Genomic DNA, 27,684 nt, shown 5'->3' with positions numbered 1-27,684 from the left:
AAAAGCCTTCCAGATTCAATAAACTAGTTAGCAAAGAGTGGGAACCTAAATACTTCTCCCACTTCTACTACACTAAAGTATTTACAGCCATCACCAATTTCTGTGAAGGTGTATTAGTTTCCTAAAAAATATTTGTAGAAACAAACATATGCATACAAGGGGTGTGAGTGTAATGAAATTAAAAACATACTTTGGAGACTTAAGGTGATTAGAAACAAGCAGTGTTTGTCCAGAGAAATCTCTGCCATTTAGTGCAATGTTAACCACTCCAATAGCTTGCTATTGCCTCTTGAGAATTATTTTGGCAATACCCAGGAAGAGTTCTGTCTAGCACTGATTTCTGATCTGCAACATGTCTAAGATGGTAAACCAGAGACTCAGAAATTATCCCAACCTTCTTCTGTTAGGAGTAACCACGAAATGTGTCCCTCCCCAATTTATCTTGTGTACAGTTTTGTGGCTCCCAACGTATTTTTTTTTTATTTCTTTGCCATCTGATGCCAAAATTACTGCCCTTGCCCTTGGTTTCCCACTCTCAGATAAACAGCCTATAAAACTGCTGCAAGAAACCAAGTGCTGCTTCTCACACAGCCACAGACAGACTTCCTTTACTGAGCACATTCTGCATACAGCATCCGTGCCAGGCTCCAAAAGAGGGAGATGACAATGTAATTGCCGAAATGCCCAGAAGTTCCTCCGAGCACAGACTGAAAAGAGGACAGGAGCAGGCAGGCTCTAAAATCGGAGAGTGCATCACATATTAAAAAGTAACTTTTCGGCAGCGCACTGCGAGGCTGAGCACCAGGCAGAGAAGGGGAGCACGCAGCCACATGGTATATTCCTGCCTCTGCCTCTCTCCTCTCTCTCTTTTGGTCCTTCTCTCCGGCTTTCTCTCCCACCTCCTCTCCCCGGTGCTGCCTTCCCCTCTCCCCCTGCCGCAGGCTGCAGAATGGGACACGCTTGTTCCCCAGCCAGCCGGCAGCTGTCACACAGCGGAGGCAGCCAGCAGCCGGTGCGAAGAGTGAGCCTACTCTGTCATTTAGGATGACTCACTGGAATCTGGCATTAATTTCTCTTTTGCTGATAGTGGACGGAGAACAACCAAAAAGCTACACTGGACTAGACCAAGGTAAGAGATTTAAAAGTCTTTTTTTACCCTAATGCCACCCGACGCTCTGAGGGTGCCAAGCCGTGTACAAAAGCTGGCACTGTAACTAAATCGGTGGGTGTCTGAACACCTGGTATTACATGCCATCAGTGTGTCCTTCTGGTGTTAACCCTGTGTGTACCACCCAGCTGCACCCGGGGGGAGAGAGAGCAGGTCAAAATACAACCCAGTGACTGCATTTTGTCCCCTTAATGCAACTTTTACTGCTGTACTACCACCTGCTCCTGTGGATACAAGAAGCTTCTCAATATTGCTAAATGATCAGCCTTTTGTGTTCTGCTGCTGGGAATGTAGCGTACCAGGCGTCTGTCATGGACTCCGTGTGGATTCATTCCCACAGCAGTTGTTTCATCACTTTAATGAGTTGGAATTCCACAGTGCACAGAAACGCTTCCCTGTCGTTTCCCCTCTCTCCGAGGGGTTCTCACAGGATCATATAGATACGATCCATTTTCAGGCTTTTCAAAACTAGTGCTCACTGAAACCACCAGAACAAGTCTGTTGAAGCACAGGCAGTGCTGCACTACATATTCTGTCTGCATTCCTCTCTATTTTTTCTGCTGTGAATCAAAAATTCAGCGTTGCAGGAGGGTTTTTGCAAGGACAGTTAATGTCTCTGGCATAGCAATTTAAAGTAAAGGGAGAAGCTGCTTCTCCCCATTCTGAAATCCTGGCAAAATGCTCTTCTTCCATTTTCTGAGGAGGTACAGTATTTCTAGCAGAGTTATCTAAGCAGGTTTCTGCTGGGGCGGATTGATGGGTTTTAGTGGTGATTTTAATGAAAAGCTTTCACTGAATGTCTACAGCTTCATTTCTGTCAATCCAGTGCTTTTTACCAAATGGCTTACTTCAGAGGGTGACACCTTTAAAATCAATCCAGCAGCATGCTTTTCTAAATCTATAAACAGAATAACAGACTAGCTAGGGTACACTGCAGAATCTCACAGTCTTGCCTTCGGATCTTTAATGGTGTAACTGCAGTGGAAGACATTTGGTTTGGTTTACATGTTCTCTGTACTGTGGAAAGTGTCACAACTGTAACTGAATTTACCTGTGTTTCTTATACATAATATGGTATTTTTCTGCAATACTTTACACATTCTATTTGTTCAGACCTGCTGTGTACTGGCAATAGGCTTATTAAGAGTTGACTTTTAAACCCACAAAAAACTGCCCTGGCATTATTGCCATGAAAAGGAATCTCTGCTCAAAGAAGATGACAGGTTCCACATTGATCACATGTACAGATATGAACAAACAGGTATCAGTAGTTGACACCAAACACCATTGAGCTTCCAGGTAGTCATCAAGACCACAGTCTCTTGACCCAGTATGAATATTTTTGGAATGAACTCCAACATGGCACCAGTAAACACTCCCCTTAGTTACTGCTCATCCATGCAATCTTTAAAATAGATTAGGAGAAAAAAGATTCTTATTTCAGAGAACTTACAGGACTTAGGTACAGAGCTTCAGGAAGAGGTAGGACAACAGCTTGATGTCTCATCATGGATTCTACATCAATTTCCATCAGAACATGGTACATTTTTCCACTTGTAAAAGTGGAAAGCTTTATTTTTAACCATTTGGACAACTGCAGAGACTTCAGTACATTTTTTTTATAATCTACTTTTTTTTCTTAGCATTTAGATATGACACCTGACTGCGAAGTTATCAGATTATTTCCAGGGAAAGTAATTCTAAAGCACAGTTCAGACAACAGATCATTGTGATTCGGTTTTTAAGCAGTTGATAACAGTCATGCTACTTACTTTTAAATTAGTAGCTATTTATTGTTTGCAAGCCCTTAGTCACTTGCTACTGTAGCACATGTCATAGTCTCTGGGGGCCTGGGGTCTAAACAGCTATTTTTGAGCCTGTCTGGTTACTGTCTAGAATAGAAAATTAACCTGTTCACAAGTTGGGTTTTTCTGTGCTATTTTCCTTTCTTTTGAGACACCAGTATATTATCTGTTTTCATGTGTGTGGCTCCTTTCAGGTGGAATCTCAGTCCATTTAAATGCAGACAATTTACTGTGATAACAGTTTATTGTAGCTTAGCAACAAGAGCTAAAAAAATACAGTTACATCCATCACACATGCAAACCTTGTATTGTGCTGCCCTGTATTCAGCAAATTAAACCCTTGAGATAAATGACATTCTAGACCAGTCAGTTTAATATCATTAGCTGGGCTGACCGGTTGTTCTAATTACAGAAGTCAAAGACTGCAGGAAGCAGCTGCAAAGTCAGCACATGTGCAAGGGGCTGTTTGTAAAGCACAACACATGCTTTAATTTGAGGCTTCTTTGTTGCAACGTGAATTATTAAGGAAACGTATGGCATTTAATATCACCGATAGAAAAATGGCCAGGCTATGGTCCAGGTGGTAAAACTTATATGAGTTGCATGGGGTTATCACTGGTCCTCCTGTGAAGTTTAATCTCTGGTGTAATATTTTCACCAAAATAAACAAACAAGTACTTCCAATGCTATTTCGCTGTGATCGGGGGCTCTTGGGGCATTAATTTACTGGTAAGCTAGGAGAACAGCAAGAGGAAAATTAGTGGACTGCAAAGAGCAGCCAGCACCTACTGCTACCTACAGTCCTACCTCCAAATTTTATTCCAAATGGAGAATCTACCATCCATGTGAAATGTTCAAGGGACAATAAGAAGCATAGCTGCTATACTGGAATTGGTATGAAACACCCCTAAGACACAGATGCTCAACTCTGGAGCTCTGATTGAGTCTAAAAAGATTAAACCAGCCACAAACCAGCTAAGTGGAGTCAGGCAGCTGCTTTGATGGGTGGCCAGGAATCCCCTCAGCTCCGAGTTTCACATCCCTCTTGTCGTTTCACCTCCACAAACTGAAGGCAGGAGAGGCAGAAGTTTTGCTGTGGTTAGTTAAGTGGATTTAGTCTTATAACTGGTTTTATTCAGAAAAGACAAATGTTCAGCCAAGCCCTTCAGCTCAAAAAATCAGCTTAAATAGAAGCTGCTTCACTTCAGTTCTCTGCTATTTCTCTATATTTCATTGGAACGTAAAATCTCATCCAAAGATGAAGAGCTCTAAACAAATCAACAAGGTTTACACATCAGGAACGTACCAGTTTTTGATAACAACTTCTACAAAGGTACAAAATTCATCCCAAATACTCAGTGAACCATATTCTGCATATAGGCTTGCAAAAATGGATAAAGTTTCATTCTCCATTGCAACAAGCACACTTAGCCACTTTCATAGTTCACTATTAATGTCACTGTAACTCAAGCAGGTGTAGATCTATTCATTGCACCCTGAACAGAGTCAAGATGCCCTCCTTCCCACTGCACAGTACTTTGTTATAAGGTAAGCAAGCTGTGCCTACAGGTAACATTTTGAAGAGTTCTATTAATCATCATTAATATGGTACTTCAAACTGAACTTTACATAGGCCCTATTTTTAGAAGAGAGGACATTTTCACACTTGCTATATGGCTTTCCAGAAACTTCTTGTGACATAGTCTGATCAGTTAAGATCAAATCTAATCTTAGTCTAAGACTGAGGACATTCATAAGGATGAAAGTAAGGCACGTACATGATGCAAAACAGGCGTCCAACCCTCATGATTAGGCATTACCTTTTGAGGAGAGCATTTTTCTTTCATCAGAATAAAGAAATCTTAGAATCATGGAATCGGAATATGCTGAGTTGGAAGAGACCCATAAGGATCATCGAGTCCAACTCCTGGCCCTGCACAGGACACCCCAGAAATCACACCATGTGCCTGAGAGCATTGTCTAAATGCTTCTTGAACTCTACCATGCTAAGTGCTGTGCCACTGCCCTGGGGAGCCTGTTCCAGTGTCCAACCACCATCTGGGTGAAAAAATTTTCCTGATATCTTTCAAATATCCTGTAATTTAGGGGTGAATGTATTCATTGGAGAAGTGTTACTGCTTTCTTTGTCTTCATTTTTTGCCTTGCTCAACTTTACCACACTCCTGTAGTATTTTCAGTCCAACAGAATTTGAACCTTCAACCACCTACACCAGTGAAGAGAACATCCAACTGAACCATAAAGGATTAATATCATAAGTGCATAGTGTATCTCAGGATATATGTGTGAAAATAGTATAACCTAATTAAATAAATACAAGGTATTATGCCCAATTCCAATCACAACTGAGTTTTAACAGACTCTTCTTTACAATAAAGTCAGGAATTTTAAGTTTCTATTTAATTATTTTGTTAGGACTAATTTATTTTCCATGAAAATCTGTATTATTTCTGTATTTGTTTAATCCAAACAGTGCTCTGTATTTTCTCTGAAATAAAACACAGACAATGCAGTTTCCAAAGCACCATTTTAGTTCTTTCTTGCCCAAACAAAATAAAAACAATACTGTGTTCACCACAAAGCAGCTTTTCCGATACTTTTGAGCTTTATCATATAATTTGGATTTGTGAAAACTGATATCTTTCAACAACTAAAACAACAGGAGAATACATTTTTCTTATTCATTTCATTAACATGTGAAAAGTCTTTTCACTCAACATCAGCTTGCTTGTTTGTTTTCCTTTGATTGTAATTTAAACTTCCAAAATTATGAAGCAAGTAAGTACGCTAGACATGTATTCTCTTTAGGTTTTGAGGCAATTTCATGACTGAGTTGTTGGCTAGTTTAGGAATGCTGTGTTAAAGACAATCTGTGTGCATAAACCAACAGTTGTTCAAAGGGAAACACCTCTGAGAGCAAAGAGTACATTCTCTAGAGCACTTCCACTGTGACACATCTGAAATGGATGTTAGATATAATCTGTATTTTTGATTATATTCAGCAAGGTCTACACAGCTTTTCCTTCCTATTTCTCTTTGTGTCTTTCCCAACCCTTTTGTGTTAGTGGTGTGTGTTTGAGAAAAATGTTCTTATTCCTAAGGGCACCAGCAACGTTGGGCAACATTTAGCAAAGTGTGTATCATCCAAGTGATCTGTAGGTTACCCAGAGGACAATGCCATGATCCACACGGTGAAACAACCAGAGTAAAAGCCATCCACAAGCAAGTTTTACTAACAAAATTATTGAGATTTGTGATTTATAAAGGAAGCCCAGAGCTACCCAGTACTTGAAACCATATAGCAAATTATGAATTTGCATGCTGCAGAGATACCGGAGTTTTATGGGACAAGATCAATGCATCAAGATGTACAAGAGCACCAAGTGTGTGTGGTGGTAACAGAAAATGAGATCTGTAACTCTGTTAAAGACTTCTTTCCATCTTTTACAACAAAAAGACTCCAGTTTTTTTCTAGGTCCTAAACATTACAAGTTCTGTCATGAAATTTAAAAAGATAAAACACTCAAAAATCATATGAAACTGTGTTGTGTTTACATGCATGTACATGTATGACACCATAAAAGTCTCAGATGCTAAAGAAGCAAAAACACACCCTAGAAACAGAAATACAACCACAGCTTCACAAATCACATCTGATCATCTTTAAGGCAAGGTTCTAGAAGAAATAATAAATTTAAATAGGCATCCTCGCATGAATAGAAAAGAACATGGAAGCTTTGAGCAGACTTGCCTTTCCTCAGTTTCTAAACATCTACAAGTTCTGCTTTGCTTACAACTACACGCTCACAATTTTACAATCACTACTATATTGTGTCTAATATACTGAATATAGAGTAAACAAGACATTATCCCATAAACTCCAGGACACAGCTGAGGTCATGGAACACACAGGACCCTGCCATGCCAGGACACAGTTCAGGCCTCCTTCTGAGGGACACCACTGCAGTGGTGTGCAGCAGAGCAGGGCCATATCCTGCCAGGAGGCACCAGGAACTGTGCATATCCAATCTACTGCTCTTGGAGGCCAGAATGGAACAGAACTGGGCCAGGACACAACTAAAAAAAGACAACCTCGATGTTACCAAGAACTGCAGAAAGCATCTATTATGTTACATTTGTTAACTTCATTACAGCTGGTAACTGATGTGAGAGGAGAGGAAATAATGCAGAAAGCTTTGCACTTCTAAGAAAGTCTAATACTGCTATGGCTAGTTCCTGCACCAGGGAAATGAAAGAAAGAGTTAATTAAACTAATTATCTGTGGTCTGAAATACTACCCTGGCATTGGTGTTTATCTTTTGTGAAACAGCTTTAATGATGCTATTTACATTGTTCTCATTGTTTTGCTCATTGCCCTCTGTTGCCACTAGTATTATTACACTTTCAGTATTAGTAATAAAACAATTACTGAGCTTCTCTGCTGTTTAATGGGTTTGAAACCTCAGGAGTTGAAAATAATTAAGTTGGACGTTTCTGCTTTCGATGAAGTTTGATATTTGATGAAAAAAAAGGAAAAAACTAACAGAAAGATCCATAAATATTAAAGTCAAATGGGACCACTGAATAACTGAGTCTGACTTCCAGCATACCACAGCAACCCTGTCATTTCATCCAATTTTACCTGTGTCAAACCTAGTATCTTGTATAGATAAGTCCATTATTATAAAAATAGTTTCAGATCTCAAAAATGATAATACAGGCTGCAAGTGCAGGACCTTACAATTGCTGATCACAACACAGTGGGATCATTCCTGTCTGCTCAAACCAGCTAACCTGAAGCCCCCTACCTGGCAACACATTCATCCTGGCTAAGCCCAGTAATTTAATCTCAAAATGTATTTCTCACAGAAAGCTATGAGAAACTTAAAAAAGAAGGGGAAAGTGATTAGAGGACATGAGCTAGAATTCAACATAGATGACAGGCACTTCTACAACTTGCTATTAAAAAACCTCCAAACTTGTAATTTCAGAAGTCTCAGGAAAATTACAACAACATCATACTATTAATTTTTGGGTTTTCCTGCCCGAATAATGTACTTTTTCCTCAGCATATTTTCGTTCTTCTAGGTTTAGCACTAATCAAAAGCTTGTCAGTGCTGCACCTCAAAAGGTAAATGCAAATTCAAATATTCACTCTATGCAATTTCTTGCAAAGGAAATGTATAAAGTTCTTTAGAGCCAAATGCATACATACCATGTATGTACAGTATGTCTTTTGCACAGTAGGAAAGAACAGGATGAGGAGAGACAACCCTGTGCAGCATTATAGTAGGATTTACAGACAGAGAAAATTCCTCAGCTCCCTCAGCCATTCTCTGCACTCCCCGTAGCTGCCTGAAAAATGTTTGTAGCATTGCTTCTGCTAATGAATAAAATGAACAGAGCTGAGGCAGAAAGGAAGCAACAGACACTGCAAAATGAAGGAAAGAAATGAGGGAAGGAAAAGAGAAAAAAAAAGTATTTTCTCCCCTCCTTTACTCTCAACATTTCCAACACTTACAGTGGATTTAGGGAAGAATCAGCGAACAAATAAGGATTAAGACACAAATTAATACAAAAAAAAAAAAAGGAAAACAAATACTAATCATAGAATCACAGAATCTTAAAGGTTAGAAAAGACCTCCAAGATCATTGAATCCAGCCTTTGGCCAAGGCTGTCCTGTGGTCCATTACTGAGGGCAGGAACTAGAACATATGTCTTTAGATCCAAAGCTTCTGACAAAGCACCTTCAGCTAATAGTCCTCATGGGATGGATGCAGGGATAATGCCTGCTGGTGGGACCAAGGGGGTAGGGCACGGAGGCTGATGCTGTTAGAGAACTGGTACCATAGCAAAAGATGGTTGTCACTGTCACATCAGTTTATTGCACATTACAAAAATCAATTCAACATCTTTCATCGTCCTGTCAATCACATTCTGAAGCACTGCAGGACAAATGGATTTTCTCTGTGACAGTGGGACAGGAATCATGAATTCTGATCCTTCTGTTGGACAGTTCAGTATCCATAAATTGTCAAGACAGCAGAAACCACACTGCATTTTAGTCTCCCACTGCCAATACACAAGGCTGTCTGTCTAGAAGGAGCAGAGTTTGTAGATCGTGGAGGTATGGGATAGCGATTTCTGTGATGCACAAAAGAAAGAAAAGGACCAAGGAACAACCACTGAAACATGAGAAACATGGTGCAAACATCTCCTTAAAAGTACTGAAATAATAGTTATACTATTTAGTTATAGCAGTTTTACTATTTAGTTATAGTAGTTATACAGAACTGTAGTCTGCTGAAGAAAGAAATACTGAAGGGAAGAAATGTGGGTGCTAGTATATCACTAGTATAAAAACTGAAAGCTGTAGTACTAAGTGGGGATTTGATTTTCACCTGTTGTGACTCAGAGTCATGCTAAATCATTACAACCTCTTTTCACTGAACATCTTAGATTGCCAGAGCCAAGCCTTCTAGGCCAGTTAACCTGCTGGGGATGAAAAATTCTGTGATACTAGCTGAGCATTTAAAGTAGGGAAAACCAGAAGAAAAACCAACAGAAAAGCAATCCAATATGTACTATTTAATCTATCATCAAGCTATAGTCACTAAATAACATCCATTCTCAGATCTTTGTTGTTAACTCACAGTGACTAATATCCCATTCATATACTGCTTCTTGATACTTTTTGACAGCCAGAAAATTGGTCCTCTGCCTGAACTTAGGAAACAATTTATTTTCTGAGCTGAAAATGTAAATACAACAAGGCACAGAAGAGATAGCCCAGTCGTCCTCGGGTAAATATGACATTTAGTGGTACATACATTCGTCCCTTTATAAGAAACCTACACTGCACACGTGCCTGTGAGTACTAAACTGCTTAGACAGTAGTGCCTAATATTACTAAAATGTTACTACTGTTGTGACAGCACAAGGGGGAAAGGCACAGAAGAGAAGAATAAACTAACTTTTTCAAATTGCAGATAGTATGGGAATTGTTCCAGAGAGGGGGTTGAAGAAGAGAGGAAATTAGGTTTAAGGTCCCCACTCTGGAATAAAGACTTATGTCCTGTAAGTGGTATCTCAGCCTTCTGCAGTCAACCTTGTGTAATTATATTTCACGTAAATACAGTGTTTTAATCACCACCCCTCACTTCTGATCACTGCTTAGGGTCTGACTCAAAACTGCCAGCTCTCTGAATATAAATAACCAAATGTCTCCAATAAGCCAGGCAGCAGCTGACTCCAGGGTTTTAAAGGTCAATAATTTCTTTTTAAAAATCAATATATTTGTAACTAGTGTAAAAGCTTCCAGCCTAAAAATGTGCTTAAATGGACAATCCAACAGGGCTTTTTTCCAAGCCAGTTGTCAGTTTTCAAATTGTAAGAAGGCCTCTTATAAGGGATGGGGAATTCTGAAGATTAATTCTGCTCCTTTCCAGGAAGCCACCATTCCATAATCTCCTATTCACAGTTTATCACAGACAATGGATACTATTCAAGAGCAACAACTCAGGTACATTAAAATAGGAAAAGCATGTAAGCAATAACCAAACAATGGCATGTTGCTGTGTCAAAGGGAAGCAGGCATGATGTGCTTAGCTTCCCTGAAAGGAGCACTTTCTTTCTGTAAGCTCATTCTGTTCTCTAGCTATTTCTGTAAGAGTCATCACTGTATTAAAAAAGAAGGGATTGTCTGTGATCCAAAAGAAATGGTTGAAGATAATGCTCCCCCCATCTCCAATCTGTATAAATGTTTGTGCAATAAATAAGGATCTAAGTGAGTGAAATCACTTGCTCTTCCTAGAAACTATTTGTTTGATTAGCTATGATACATTCAATTTATTATTTATGGACCTAAACTTTCACATCATAATGAGACATACTCAAGCAGACTTGAATGCTAGCAGTTGAAATAAGAATGATTGAGAAATGTATTTAGTTGAAAGGAATTCAGGTAATTTGATTTCCTTTTGTGCTCCATCTTTTACTGTGTCCATAAGAAGCAATAAATCAGAATAACCACTACCTAAAGAAAACCTTAAAAGAAAGGTTACAGCAGGGTACAGCTCATGCAAGTAACAAAAGCCTACATGAAAACAGCTGTAAGTTTTGCCTTTGGTTAAGTTTTTTAGACTTCAAGGCAAGCCCCATATTTCCTTGTAAGAGGGGCTCACAGAAAATAGGCTAGGGACTAATACAGGACCCACAGGAACTCAGTTTCCTAAAATTAGGTCAGCACTGGTATAAAATTAGATTCAATGTTCTGCTGACCGAAACTGAAAAGAGGAGGAGTAATTTTTAATCACAAATTCTTGAGGGTAATGATATATCTTGCTGGAAGTCACCAAGTAGTGCCACAAGCTTGCACAGTGATTACCTCCTTCCTCTTGCCAACACTCATCTGAAGTCCAAACACAACTGAAACTTATAAATTAACTATGAGGGACAAATTGTTTCAAGTCAAAACATGCAGCACTATTTAGACAAATGATTATACTCTATACTTACATGGCATTCAGTATAAGACTTAGTTATCTACTGTAATTGATTTCTCAATTAGATTGTCTGATGAAATTGCTTGCGAGGGGGGGGCTGTAAAACTAAAAACAGAAAAAAGAACAACACACGAAATTATAACGTAGTTCAAATCACCCAATCATACAAAATAAATTTGTGGAGATAGTAATTATAAAAAAGTATGATGTAGCAACCTTGGAACATACTGAACAATGATCTTGAACAATAACTTTCAAAAATCAATTCTAACCATTTATTGTCTTACAATGCAGCATCTCTGAGGCTTAGAAATTAAACTCTGGGGAGAAAGAAACATTGTTTTCTAGTAATGAATGAACTGACCTTGTATTACAGAATCACCTGAGCAAAACAACCAGACTGGAGCAATGAGAAAGAAGGTTACACAAAAAACAATGCCCATTACTACCTTATCAGCATTGCAGGACTATTTAAAAATATTCTATTATAAACTTGTTTGACCCACAGTAAGTATAATTCTGAATGGTAGTAAACTGTACAACTACCTACTCCACCATTCAGTCTCACTAAGGTCACATCCCCTGTGGATCCCTCTCCAGAGGGCTGGGTGCACAGACTGACTGAGGAAGATCCTGCTGATTGCAGGATCTATGCAGAAATCCAGAACGATTTCCAGAGAAGCACCTAGTGCAAAAAGGTCCTGGAAAGCCCTTTTGTGGAATGGAGTGACATGTAAGGGTATTGGAAGCTGCCAAGAAGGTTATAAGCCGGACTTTGACAACTCTGGGACAGAATTTCCCTGTACCTGGGGAATAGGACAACTAGTGGAACGTAGGATTTCCTTGGTTTGCTGGCACAGCTACTCCAGAAACTAAGCATGAAATAATCTAGCCTGAAACTATCAAAGACTTTGACAAAAAATTTGTCCAATTCCTTCAGCATCACAGTATGGCAAAAGAAAGCCCTATCCAGTATAAAAGCCTATAAATTACCTTCCCCCAGCCATCTAACATTGATACTAGTTCATGGTTTATAAAGATTAGGTTGTGAAATAAGCTCCTGGGCTACTGGCCTGGAGCAACATAGGATGGAGATTTTTAATACTATTTTGAAGAATGTTTAGCTGGAACTGTAAATTGAAAGGAGCATGAGTGCTTCATTCTGCAGAGCTTGTGCAGCACATCAGAAGAAGGTTAATGAATGCCAGTGTGGGAAGCACTAATGAGATACCAAACAGTGCTTTGAAGAGATTTGGCTTTTTGCAACTAGAGAAACATGTACCTTCTTTTCCTATGATCACTGACTAGGAACTTAATTCCCAGCCAGGTTTCTACTAGGACGTAGGAACTCCCCTAGCCTATCCTGCCACAACTTTTGAGGTTTTACCATACAGCTTCAGATCCAAATGAATAATCTCATTATTTCCCTTAGGGTTCTCCAGGGGTGATACAATGAGGACTTGCAATACTGATGCCTTTAAGCTTTCACAGCAAACTTCCTGTGCAGGCTTATACCCTGCTGTGCTTCAAATAGCATATGTGAAACCAGAAACAAGGAATTACTTATAGAGGGGACACTGAGTGACAATGGATGCCATAACCAATCCATACAACGAAGGAGCATGCCAGGAATGGCACTGTATGTATGGGCATTTATGGCACATGTGGCAGTTTTAATGAGTAATGAATTGATAAAATGCATGCTGTTTTGTCACAAACTGCTGTGAAGCAGATTGTTCTCATACATGCTGGGGATCTGAAGTGCCAGTTGTGCTTATTTTCAAAAACTTCTTGGATGAAGAGCTTGCCAATCTGCATGTGGTATTTTGTGGCTGATTAATTTTATAGATTGTGCTAGGTAAGAACTCTCTGACTTACTAAATCCAATATCAATTTTAATCAAACTCTAGTTGCTTGCTAATTTGGAGACACAGGGTGCCATTTTATTGGCTCCTGTAGATTGTTTGCTCTCCCTATATATAAAATAGTTCAGAGAAACTGAGCTGAAACAACACAAAATCCAAAAATGACAAAAATCAGAATATTACCTGTTGTATAGGCCACTGACTGGGTTGTGGAGAGTTACAAGCAATCCTATCCCACAAGCAGCCAGCAAATGTTGCAAGATATGTGTGAACCTGTGCCTAACCCTACAAGGAACTGTGGAATTGAATAAGGGCTCATAAGAAGTTCTTTTTCAGTATCATGCTCAACAAATAATACTCTGTGCGTGCCTGGGTCTGCTCCCTTTCTATAAGATACACTCTTCTATAATCTCATTGTGTAAATCAACAAAAGCAGCTTCTGTGCCCCTGTTCATACTGCAAACAGTAACTACATGAATCCAGTGAATCTCTGAAAGTCATTCTCCACGGGAGAATTTCTTTTTGTCATCTCCTGCGGCATCTTTGTGCTGACACTCATTTGAAGGTGCCTGTCCTTCAGATCTTACAATAACTTTATAGTGAATACGTTCTTTTAATTCCAGTTTTAGATTCAGAATAATTTTCCCTATATGGTCTGCACAAGCCCATAAATTCTTTCAAGACCAGGGTTTTATCCTCTTGTGTTTGCAAGTTTGTAAAAAAAAAAACTGACCAGAGCTTTGGGTGTGGGGTTTTTGTTTGTGTTTAAATGTTTGCTACTTTTTCCTAGATGGCATCTTATACGTCAAAGACAAAGACTTAGCTTTTCTGACAGTTTTTGTTTGGATGACTGGATTTTATTTGTTTTAAGTTAGGCTGCCCACTGAGGACACATATTCTGGAGCTCCTGAAGTAGAAAAAAGCAGTCTCAAACCAGGACAATGGAGATTTTTGAAAATGTGATGACTACACAACATGTAAATGAAAGGTTATTTTTATGGAAAAGGCAGGCTTTGCTAACCAGCTTAACTAAGATTATGTATGAAAAATTTTCCAGAATCACTTTCTGGCAAATCATAGTGAATGGAAGATCTAGAAGGAACACTGATAAGTTAAAAAGTCACTGCTGTCACACGTGCACAGTGAATGGCTTCATCAGGCATCTAGAGAACCACGAGAAAATGGACAAAAGAAAAAATAAATCAAATAATTTTTTAAAAAAGCATTTTAAATGCAGAGCGGTTTAGTTATTTTTCTTATCACTGGACACTCAATAAAACTTAGAAACTCAGAAAATCCTCATCATGGTTGGGCTTGGCGAATGAAGATTTGGGAAAGGCTCTATCCACATTTGTTACAGGCATACTGGTGGCTAATGAGGCTAATACAAGATAGACATATAGAATTGCAAAAGGTACAGCAGAAAGACTCCTTAGGTGGTGTATTCTGCAGGACACAATTCTTTCTGTGTTGTCTTTTCTCCTCGAGAGTGATCCTGCGGGTGTTCTCAAAGGAAGCAGCAGCGTTATAGATGGTGTGTCTCCAGGCCTCCTGATTGGAGGCCAGAGTAGACCAGCTATGTTGATCAATACAGAAAACCCTACCAACAGCAAATAAACTACTTGGTTGATAAGACCTATAGAAATGAACAGGGAAAAGTCCTTGTGCTCATTACAACTGACAGATATAACTCATTACCAAGACTATACTCCCTTCCACATAATTACAATTTTCTGTACCTTTCCCCAAACTACAGTATATGATTCTGTGAATATTGTATAACCATGACAATGCTTTAGAAACATTAGCTGATCTCCCCATACAACTCCTATAGCAGGGACAGCACAGTGTTTCCCATGCAAACACACAGGTTGTGCCAGCCTGCAAGACTGACCAGAGGTATTTTTAGTAATTTGTAATCCAGCAAAGGATTGCAAGCTCCAATCGAGCTCTTTCAAATGGAATCATACTGTCTTACCTATATTTTTCATTAAAAGCACAGCTACAAAATCAAGTCATCAGGCTAATGTGTATTTACTGGCTTTATCCAAGCACTTGTTCCACGTGCATTGGCTATAATAAGCCAGTTAGACTCTTTGGAGGTCTGATAACCATCTGTTGAAATCACTGGCAGACCAGCAGGTAGTAGTATCTCAGTCCCTCAGTGGGTTTCACATTTTGCCACTTAGTACTCCCAATCACCCTTTCCAGTGCCAGAATGAAACAGAAAATGAAGAGAAAAGCTTTAGTAATTTTCTATCGTGAAATGAGGAATAAGGGACAAAGCATGCATTTGTGTATGTGTAAAGTAGCTTCCTGCATTTCCACACTAACTGCACTTCTGATTTTACCTTGAAGAAATAAAGGTTTTTAGTTGCCATGGCAACCATGTTAACAAATGGCAGCACAGATTTTACACAAACAATGCGATTGTCAGGAGTTGGGGATAGTCTAACAGGTTTTTATCAGATATCCCCCCCCAAATACACACTTATTAGCTAAAATAAATCCATCACTGTTTTTCCTCATTACATGCTTTTCATTTCATAATAGCAAAGGGTTTTTTTAAGAGGATATACCTGTACTAAGAGCCTCTAAATTTCATATACCTTATATTTCATGCTTAAGAAAGGCATCACATGATTGCAGTATTCTTTAAAAGGCATAAACTGATTTGCATTAATGCTTCTCTCAGTGAGCTAACTGGGGGGCTATAAATACAGTTCCTGTCTTCAGGATTACTTAGCAATTTTGCTGTTCTGAAAAGGAAAAATAAAAGAGAGGAAAAAGATAATCTTCACAGACAGATGGAAAGGGGGAGAGAATGTTCTGTACATCATCCAAAAATTAATGATGAATCTGTTGGTTCCTTTAAAGAGCAAAGATTTATGAAGGCTAAATTTTGCAGAGTTCAACACCTGAACATTTCTACTGCATGGGTTTTGTGGTTCAAATGCATTTCTGGAATAAATCACTGATAGTCCACTGCATCAAATATTAACTTTGGCAGATTTTCTTTCTAGAGAGAGCAGATTTTAATTTTAGCTGAAGTATAACAGCAATAGCAGTCTGCACTTCTCTAGTCCCTCCCATCTTCATACTTCCTTCAAAGCACTTCAAATATCAGTCAAAAATATTAATTTGAAATATGGCCACAATTTAAGGATAAATACACTAAGGCCCCACCTCAAAGAGATGGGAAAAGTCAGAGCCACAACAAACCATAGATCATGGTAAACATGAAGAGGTGATTAACTATTCTGAACATCTAAGCATTTGCTCAGCCTTTTATAAGCCGAACAAGACAGATGAAGTTTCCCAAACAATGTCATGTTTAAAAATTTATGGATCTATTTAAATACAACCACAGTGTATGTGTACAGACACTTGCTTAAAAAAAAAGTCACAAACTTTAGCTGGCTGAATATCATTTTGAATTCATGTCTCATCTGCTTAGCCAAAGCAATGACTTAGCTCCTGCATTAAATTTGCTTTCCATTTCACGCAACTTTTATACTAGCTCAAAAAATTACTTTCTTGCAAACTCTTAACCATGTCAAAAACTGTTCAGTAGAAGTGCACTCTCATGACACCTGGCAGCCAACACTTTAGATCGCTACAATTACACATTTCCACCTCACTGTCCATTCCTACCTAAGCAAGACACCAGAGTCCTGAGATAAAATTACATGGAATATTCTTACAGCAGGGAAATTAAATTAAATTAAGAGGGGAAGGCACTACTCTTTCTACCTACATTTTTTTTTACCTCTGCAATAAATTCTGTTTCCACTGGACATCTTTCATCCACATCTGGTTGGTTTGATAAAGCTAATAAGCCATAGGTAAACTTGTGTTCAGCTGTTTAAGCCCATTCTCCTTCTTTTTACACCAATGCTACAAAACTAAGATGAAAAGGGGCTACTGGGAAGACTGATTGCTAAGAGTTTTCTCCTTCCCTCCCCTATTAGCCTCCCAAGTCTCTGTAAAGGGTTAGAAATATTAGCTTTAACATTTTGAAAGTTTTAGCAGCAAATATTCATTGCCAGCAAATAGCAAAGGAGCCACTGGGGCAACTTTCCTCGTTTTTTATTTCTCTGCAAGCTGTTTCACCTTGCTGGGATATGCAGCTCTTATTCCACCTACCTTTAAAGCTGACTGAGCTCTTTATATGTTTTATATGTCTCTGGCTGGCAGTACCTTGGAGAGCCTGCACCAGCCAACCATGCTCTGCGCTTATTTCCATAGGGATTTCTCTCCCAATATATTCTAATTATGCCTGAAACATTTATAGAATAGCTTCCATTTTAAAAATAGCTCACAAGCCTTATACACATCGAGCAGATTCACTTCACCTACACCAGGCAGACCCCAGAGCAGTTTGACAGCTCTCAACACTACCACAATATACATTTTCAGGATTGACATGAAGGAAAAAAAATATGTTTACCTAGAGAGACAATGCTTCAGAGAGAATTTAAATAGATACATATTGGGCTATAACTGCAGAGTATGGGGTGATATTCAGAATATGGGATTAAAAACTACCAAGAGTGTAAAAACCATTAAATGGATCTTAAATGTCCATGAGCTTAAGCAATATTGATTTTACATCTTATTAACAGTAGCTTTCACAGACTAGCATTCTTTACCAGGATTACTGTAAGGTGTAGAGATTTATTTGTTTAAAGAAATTGTCACTTTTCATAAGGCATTTAATTGGAAAAGGTTGAACTTTTTCCAGTCAAGAATTAATACTTTGATTTATAATAAAACACGCTCCACAATAATTAGTAGGGCAGGGTACCTACATGGGACAGGCAAGCCCCCATTTCAGAACTCTAAGAAATATTTTTTGAAACCACATTGTCTGTTTTTAGGAGAGTTCTCTTCATAATAGGACAAGTGAGAGACCTTTGTTGTCAGTGCCTATCTGCTGCGTGGTTGAGGTTTAATTGTAGTGTGCACTATATGCAACACTTTCTCTGGGTTTCCTAGGAGTTCTAGATGGTACACAGGCCATTTGGAGGAGAGCCAAGGTAATTTTATTTACTCTACATGTATTGGAATTGTAGGGCAAATGTCTGAAATAAAATCTTACAAGGGGAAGGGAAGCCAGGCATATTCAATATATGCAATAAAAAGGGCTTTCTGTGGCTGCTCTTTCTTCCATACTTGGCTGGTCATGTGCAGACAACTTCACACCAGAGTTGCAAGCAAGACCTAAATATTCAGATATTCAAAGCTACAGCAGAGTATCATCCATTGAGTAACTCAGTAGAACATCAAAGCTAAACTACAAGAGGACCAACAGTCTGGCCTGACAAAAAGTTCTTCTTCAGATGTATCGTGCTCTGTCAGTGCCACATAATGTAATGCTATGCAGAGATACCCAAACTAACCTAAGCATGCCAGCCAGTAAATCAACAGATGTGCTTTAAGGTACTCCATCCAGGTTCATTAATCCTTTTGAGAAGCATCTTGCTAAGATGGCAAAGCAAGTATAGGCATCTCTGCATGACACTACACTATGCCTCAAAGATTTAGAGCAGTAGGTAGCTTTGGCAGATTTCAGGTTTAAAAAAAAATAAAGACAAAAAGGTCCTTTGAATTTTGCAACTAATTACTAGTTACAAACTGCATCAAATCCCACTCTGTGTAAATAAAGTCAGTTAGTATAATAATTTTTTTTTATTTATATGAGAAATACTGTTTTGGTAATTAAGTAAAAGTGCACATGTGGCATGTTCAAGGAATTTTTATTGTGCTTGAGAAAGAGGCTAGGCTAATACAACCATGGAAATTGAACCACTCCATTAAAGCGGAGACAAATATAGTAGCAGTGCAAGCTGCCTCCACAGCTCTGACAGCCAAATTACATCAATCACAGCCATGAGGGGATGGATTTAAGCATAAGGGTAGCACTGCACATCTACATCCATACAAAACTTGGCCTTACTGACTGATTGTCAGGGAGTGCCAGCTGCAAGGTGTGGACAGCTGCCCGCTAGTCATCAGGCAGATTCACGAGTTTATTGGACAAAAAGAGCCAAACAGCTGACAGATAGTAACAAATTTTTGTCAGAATAACCAGAGGAAAAGAGATTCTTCATGCCATTATTAATCTTGTGAGCCCTTTCATTTCATTATTTTAGCAGACATGCCTAAGAGATATCCTGGCCTCCAGTTTCATAGTTTGTTGATGATATGTATGTGGAAAGCAGCATGTTACTGAATCATGCGCAGCCCTAACCTTTGCTGCTGAGAATCATTAAAGGACATTACACCATTTGAATATTGCTACTGCCCAATTTATACTATTCTTATTTCTATGCTAAGAAAAAGAAAATCACCATCAATGTTGCATGGCTTCCTGCTATCTCGACATGCACGGAATACAAGACCTTTTGAAGAGGAGAGCAATAATATACTTAGAGAGAGAAAACAGAAACACTAGATTCTTTGCCATACTACCTCATTTTTCATACCACAGGTATTCCTTTCTGAGGTTTTTAAACAGTGATATTAAGGTCCATACTGGAAGCCATGAAATAGCACAGTGATTTGGGAAGATTCAGAAGTGGAAGCTGAAAGGAGAGGCAGCTACACCACACCACCAGTCTCAGTCTCTCTCACACAGGCAAAACTCTGATCAACAGTTGCACCCTGGAAAACATTCTGATGCTCACCAGCAGGAAGCAGCCTGAGTATGGGGGTAGGGTGGGTTGGTGTGGAAGGGTACAGGGACAACATGGAATGGCTGCAGCATTTGCATCACTATCTGAAGACCTGGGTTCAAGTCCCACCAGCATGACATTGGGCAAGACATATGGGGTTGGGCTGTGACTATTTCCCTCATTCACATGGAAACATAGCAAAACAAATGTCCCTTCTATCAATAAATGCTCTTTTTGTCCAGAGTTTGCCCTATTACACAAAGTTCATCACAAGCTTAGGTAAGGTTCATCTGTTAGCACAAAATTAAATAACAGGAACTGCCCAAAGGAAAATAGGCCCAAGACAGGCCTGACACACACTCAAATACTGCTTTTTAAGCTTTAAGCTGAAATCAGGCACCACTGCATAAGCATGACCATGACCAACATGAACCAGTGGTCAGAAAGGAAGACAATGCAGACAGAAGACCAGTCCAGAGATTATCGTAACACCTTTGTTCAGTCTGCAGTTTTGGGGGGTTTTGTAGTGCCTGCAAAGTGCCAGGAACTTCAAAAAAGTTTAAAAGAAGTAGGCATAAGGCAGTAAAGTTTATTGACTTAATTTAAGACTCCTGCTCACTAAAAGTAACAAACAGTAGGAAAGTCATTGCTCAACACAGGAGGCAGGTGTAACAGCCATAACCCAGAGGTAGGTCAGAAAAGTCCTGATTGATGCTTTTTGAATCTGAAGGTGAAAAAACAATATTAAGATAAAGAATATTCCTTGAGAAGGCTGTCAGGGAGATGGAGCCAGACTCTCTACTGTGGTACTTAATGGGACACAATGGATATAATTCGAAAAAAAAACCCAAAACTGAAAGAGTTTCAGATCAGGTACAAAGAAAATTTTTTGTCACGAAGGCAGCAAAGCAGTGGAATAGGTTGCCCACAGAAGTTTTGCCATTGCCCTCCTTCAAGGTTTTCAAGACCAGATCAGACAAAGCTCTGAGCAACCTGGTTTGTTCTCACAGCTGACCCTATGTTGAGCAGGAGGTTGAACTAAAGACCTTCTGAGATCCCTTCCAATGTGATTTTTCCTATGATCCTAGGATCTGCCAAAAATAACCCAGAGATATTTATAGAAAAACAATCTGTGCATAGGAAAGATCAATGAATAATTCAGTCAAAGAGGAGAGGGTGCATATATAAAGGGAGAGGAAGGATTTACATGTAACTCTTTCAGATGCATACGGAGACATATTCATTTACTTTTGCAATGTATAAAGGTTTCTACCTGGAGAGGAAATACTACCATATTTGTGAAGAAAAAAAAATAAAATTACAATGCTGTCTTATCAAAATTGTCTTAGTACAATAACCTCCTTACAAAATAGAGTGTTTATGATGAATATATTACCCAGACCACCTTTACTTCTTTCTCAAGAGAGCAACATTTTTTCATTTTTTTTTAATTTATTCATTTTATTTCAGGGAAAATTGACACGTTTCAAGACTAAACCAAATGAAGGCTAGAAGTCTTCACCCTATGTCAGCAAAGAGTAAAAACTAGGAAAATTCTGTCCTTTTCACTCCTCAGAAGTTTAGAGGCTATTTTCTGTCCTTGCAGTATTTATCAGCTTTTCTTTTCACTTTCTTTATCTCCTTTCATCTCTTTTACTCAGTGGGTAAAAGGCAAGTTACACATTGTTGTCCTGTGATTCATCCTGAATGCAAAACTACCCTTTCAGTATGACATGTGGTGTTAATCACCATCTTCCTCTCACTTGATGTCAGAGTTGGCAATTTTCTAGCATCTTCACTGTGTAGCCATGTGTACATAATTTCCCATTTCTTCATTGCACCCAAGTGTGGGTAGCAATTGCAACTAGACTAACCTATTTCAAGAGATTTTTTTTTCTTTTTTAAATATTCAGAGCCTGCCTCATTTTTAGACAGTGTTAGATAGATTTAACTACTCTCAATCCCAATGGATATAAATCAATGCATTCACTTAATATACAGGGGAGTAGTTTGTTTTTCTTCATCCATGTCACTGTATTCCTCTCGGCTATTTATTTATATGAGAGGAAAGCCAAGTACATTTTTCTGCCCCTGCCAATAAGCTGATTGTTCTTTGGCTCAAGCTGTTCAATATATTCCAGACTAGAGCAAGGAACTTATTTGTCCTCAACAGTTTGGCAGTGTCCTGACATGTTAAACAGATGCTGGGTTTACACCCAATTTGTAACTACTTTTCACTAGTGGACTTAAAGATCATGTACATTAGCTCTTCTTGGCTCCCAGAGGTCAAGATGCACATTAAAATATCACATTTGTTCCTCCTCTGTGTTTGTGCTGTGTGCTAATTCTATTAGAAAACTTTGTCTAGCTCAAGTTGCAGCATTAGGATTTGCATGTGATTCTTAGAGTAGGTCCTTCTGAGCCCCTAAGCTTTCACAGACAATACCATTACTAAATTCCTTGTACAGGACATATCAGTTCTCACCAGCAAGCAAACTCAATGAGAGCTGTGAAAACTACTAAAAAGTAACACCAATATATGATAAATTTGTAAGAGAAATTCTCAATATCACAAAAGTGTTTCGTTCTCTGACAACTGTCTATGCAATGAACAGTTAAAAATTTCCCTAATTCTACAGCTAATATATATCAGCTTCCATGTAGCACCAAGCATAAATGAAAATTCTATTGTGACTTCATAAATATTTTCCTAAAATAAACCCCAACTTCTAGAACTGTGTGCTGTTAGATATTACCTATGTGCCATCCATTCACTCACGCTTCAGTTATACAGTTTCTCGACCACCTCACTGCATCCTCCATTCCCACACCTGCACATGCATTTTAATGAATTTACACACCATTCACTCAAAATAAATAATAAATAAAATAGATACCCCATAGTAGAACATATCAGCCTAGAAAGTGATAAATTTACACAACAGAGGACAATACAAACATGTGAAATATTTGCATAAACACTAATGCACACCTATTGCAGTAGAAACATCTAGGACTGCATACAAGGAGAAAGGATAGTGTTTCATTAATGGGGTTAGTTAAAATCCCAGTTGTTACAAAGTTACTTACTATAGAGACATTTACATGGGAAATTTAGTGTGGATACTGGTGATAAGGAAGGTGAGCTTTACATTTCAGTGTAGGCAGTACGTTCCAATAAGATGTATTTGACAAAGAATTATATTATTTAGTTTTCTCAGGGGTTTAATTCATATAACACTTCCTTTAAAATACATCTGCATACTGTTAATTGTACATTGAAAAAATATGTAGAGAACATACATTTACAATGTACTTAATATTAATGTAAAATTAATGCCAGTGGCTTCACACCTGCAGTTCTGGGCCCCTCATTTTAGAAAGGATACTGAGGTGCTGGAGCAGGTCCAAAGAAGGGCAATGAGGCTGGTGAAGGGACTTGAGCACAAGTCCTGTGAGGAAAGGCTGAGGGAGCTGGGGCTGTTCAGCCTGGGGAAGAGGAGGCTCAGGGGAGACCTCATCACTCTCTACAACTCCCTGACAGGAGGCTGTAGCCAGGTGGGGGTTGGTCTCTTCTCTCAGGCAACCAGTAGTAGGAAAAGAGGGTGCAGTCTGAAGCTGCACCAGGGAAGGTTTAGGTTGGACATTAGGAAGAAGTTCTTTACAGAGAGGGTGACTGGGCACTGGAATGGGCTGCCCAGGGATGGAGATACTGATGGAGTTACCATTCCTGGAAGTATTTAAGAAAAGACTGGATGTGGCACTTAGTGCCATGATCTAGTAGACAAGGTGGTGTTGGGTCAAAGGTTGGACTCAGTGATCTGATGTCTTTTCCAACCTAGTTGATTCTGTGATTTGCTGTCCCAAAATTGTTATTTATGATGTCAGAAAAGGCTGCATGAATCCAGGACTCTAAAATTTGCAGTAGCACTTGACTTTAGCCACAATTAAATTCAGCAAAGTTAATCATGCACCATGTTTCCAGCAGTTCATGTTATCCCCAAAAGCTAACCTAGACAGGGTTTATACTTTTATTGAGTTCCCTAATTTACCTGCCCCTGCCTGCAACTAAACTATACTGCACTTTCAATGTAGCTAGGGTAAAATTGCCTCAGCATTAAGAAGCAGAAAACCAATTCCCATATTCAAGGAAAGTGAAATTTAGAAAGATAATGAACCAGGTGTATCCTGGTTATCAAAATCCCTGAACAATTTCACAGCTGTAGGTCAAGAGTCCTAGATCAGACAGTGTCCTGGTTAGACAGCAGTTTGGTTACCTCTGTCTTTCCTCTTACCCACTTTTTTCTAAATTGGATACTTCCCCAAGTAAAGCCACACTTTTTTTAAGCTGTCCTTGGTCCCTCTTTGCTGCCAATTGCTTCCTAACCTATGTCAAGCCCTGTAATTTCTCACCAGTACTTACATCACCTGGCACTCCACCACAAACAGCAATACTGGGAATGCTGACCTATGAAGAACACCATATGGCTGCAGATGTTCTTAAGTGCCATGTTGTCTAACCTATCTTACAGTAAGCCAGACGCCATGGTAATTAAAAGCTGGGTACCATCCAGAGGTTAGTGTATAGCACACTCCCCAAATTTTTCAATATTTAGAAATACTGTAATTTTAATAAAAATTCATTTTAGGAAAATAGATTTAATAAGAGTTATACCAACAGACACAAATATAAACTAGGATGTCCATTTACAGAGAGAAGTAACTATGGGTCATCTTCACATACACCTTGGTGGTCTCATTCATATTTAGATATTCTCTAACTGATGCAGTGAACATTCATGAAAGTGCATTTATTTTCACTCATCTTTTACTCATTGAATTTCAACTTTTTTGCCAGTAAGAAAGCTTAAAATAATGATAACCACAAGTATGAACACTTACGCTTCATTGCACAAACATTTGTGCTAAACAAACCTCAAAGGGGTATGTCCTTTACCACAGCAATGTCATTAAAAAATTCAAATGCATATTCAAAGGAAAGCCTTCCCTAATATTTCTCCCTTTGATCTAGGAACACAGAAGATACATTATCCACAACTTCTAGTCAAACATTTTTATGACCGTCAAATTAAATGAAAAATATTTTGAAGTAGAAGATTCCACACAGCAGCTCACAAACTTGACAAAAGCGCAATACACTAGACAACCTTCTTTTTTTTCCTTCTTACAAAAGTCAAGGCATATCTTCTTTGCACGCTCTAGAGAAAATATTCTTATTGATTATCAATATATCTCCTTGAAGATTAAAATTACTAAATGTTTCTTCATTACAGAACATTCTTATTTTCAACACCCTTAATAGATATCATCAAAAAGGATGCGCTTACAAAGACAGACAACATTTTCTTTCTCTCTAAAGACATGAAACATACAGGGAATCTATAGAGGGTAATTGCATTTAACATAATTAGCTAACTGTGCCCATCCTTCACTATGCATCAACATTAAAGCTAGGCTTTTAAAGCCATTCTAGGTTAGGTGTTTGGACATAGCCACAACAAAAGACAAATGACTATGAGGATTGATCTGGTTTTGATTTTGCTGCTTATTTCACCTCTGTTCATTGCATAAACATTATAGCAAGAGGAACCTTCAGGCAAAAGGATAAGGAAAACACCTTGAAGATTGTTGAACACTTTAGAAGGCTTTAATGAGGGAGCAACTAGTAAGTCTCTGGAGAGAAAAACTTCCCACTAGAAAAAATAAGTTCATCTTACGTAGTAGATCGGTGAGTATCATTATATTCTATTATGAAAAAGGACTGACTTAGTAAAGTATGAGTTGGTTTGACCAGTTAAAGCTCAATCAAGAACCCTGAGTCCATGAAATGGGCTTGGAATCCTAGGAGTGGCTTCACATGAAATATTCAGTACTTTCAGCTGCCAAGTAGAAATTGTCTCTCTTGGAGTACTCTAAACATTTCCACACATGAAAATAATAATGCAACCATCCTGTGCCTATACATGATCCCACCTATAAATGGAGTGCCTAGGACATAACCATCCAATTATCACCCATGTTATCTCAGTAAGTAATTGAACTTTGATCTCTTTTACTAATTTCTATAGAAATATGAAGTGACCCTTCAAAACTAAAAGCTATTTGTTCAAGGAAACATAAGGCAAGAGGGAAAGGGTAAAAGAGAAGTGCATAGGACCTATATGCAAGTTTTTCTTGCAAGTTTGGGAGGCCCACTTGTTCTAAGTACCTACCATAATTGGGAACAGATGAAATGGCTGTCCAGAAGCCTTTGTCTTAAACCTGATTTAATCAGTGTGCATTCCTCTGAGCTCACAGGCACTGTTTCATTCTTTTCAGTTTCTTTGTCTGTTCTGGGAATTTGGAGACTGTCTAATCTGATTAGTTCATCAATAAAGGTATAGAGGACAAAAGTACACTTCTACAAAAGAGTCTGCTGTTCATTCAGCAGCTTCAGTTATGTTATTATCATTGCCACCTTCATGCAGGTCTCCTTCAGAACTGATTTACTGGTTTTACTTCTGCAGCTGAGAGTATGGGAAAAAAATAAAAGGCATGCACTAATAATATTAATTTAGAAATATACACAACATGCCCCACTGTGGCCACAAGCTACTTACAGAAAAGGATATGGGCAAGGATGACCGAGTATTGTACTGTCGGTTTTCTAAAGAAGGAAACATCTCATTAGAGGCAGCCACTGGCACTCTGGCCCTGTGGAGTCAACATCCTGCTGCTACCATAGGCTTTACTCTTTTCTGCAACTCAGGGCAAAGGCAAGCAACATAAACACGGAAGAGACAAGTGCAGGTATAATATGAGCTGCTCTGATACTGTGGTAACAGAAACCAGGTAATTGTCACAGAGACATTTGCCTGGACAGAAAGTAATATCTTCCCTAATAGATAGGAGAATCTATTAAGGGGAGTATTAACTAAATATAAAAATAATTAATCTCCCTTTGAACTAAAAGAAGGATTTAATAATTTACTAAAGGGCATAAGTCTGCCTACAGAGAACAAAATGACAGAGCATCAACTTCCCAACGTTAACACTGAAATTTGGCTGTGCAAAGTTCACAGCACAACCTGCAGTAATAAGAATAAAGAACATTCTTTCAGAGCTTTTCAGATCACAATTCACATGTGCAGATGAGATCATGCTAGCCCTATGGTTTGTGGCAAGAGCATGACAGTAACCAAGACAACAGCACAAATGCTTCCTGCAAATTCCTCTTGTTAGAGTATACAGAACATGGTGACCAGCCTATTCTTTCCTTCAGATAAAGCCCAGTCATCTATATTAACACAAGCTCTCATTAAGGCTAAAGCTTGTCTCAGCTAATTAACATTAATTCTTGCTTTTATCATGCCCAGTTTTAGTCAGCTGGTGCATGGTTAGGGGCTCAAATTGGGGAGCAAAGAATCCATAAATTGCACCTCAACACTCAACAGAAGCAAATCCTAACAAATTCCCCGTGGGAAACTGCACAGGGCAGAAATATTTGTACAAGAATGGGCCCCTACAAGTATAGTGACCTACTACTGATACTCTTCTACTGCACTACATGGTATTCAACAGAGCATTTAAGCATATACATGCTTATTCCCCTTTATTTGCAGATGACACTAAGCTGGGGGGAAGT

At 38.7% G+C, this 27,684-nt stretch overlaps 1 protein-coding gene across 2 annotated transcripts in view; it reads left to right on the top strand.

Annotated features, from left to right (window-relative positions):
- Positions 1-616: 616 nt before the first annotated feature.
- RASGEF1A (RasGEF domain family member 1A) overlaps positions 617-27,684 on the top strand; it is a 158,050-nt gene continuing 130,982 nt past the window's right edge. For both annotated transcript variants that reach the window (XM_018081602.2, XM_018081601.2), the window contains exon 1: positions 617-1,129. The gene's annotated coding sequence lies outside the window, so the exon portion shown is untranslated. The remainder of the gene's footprint in view (positions 1,130-27,684) is intronic.

Source organism: Manacus vitellinus, unplaced genomic scaffold, assembly GCF_001715985.3.
Source record: "Manacus vitellinus isolate BGI_N305 unplaced genomic scaffold, ASM171598v3 scaffold_54_pilon, whole genome shotgun sequence".
Classification (NCBI taxonomy): Eukaryota; Metazoa; Chordata; class Aves; order Passeriformes; family Pipridae; genus Manacus; species Manacus vitellinus.
Note: the sequence above shows the minus strand (reverse complement) of the source record. Positions and strands in the feature narration are given on the sequence as shown.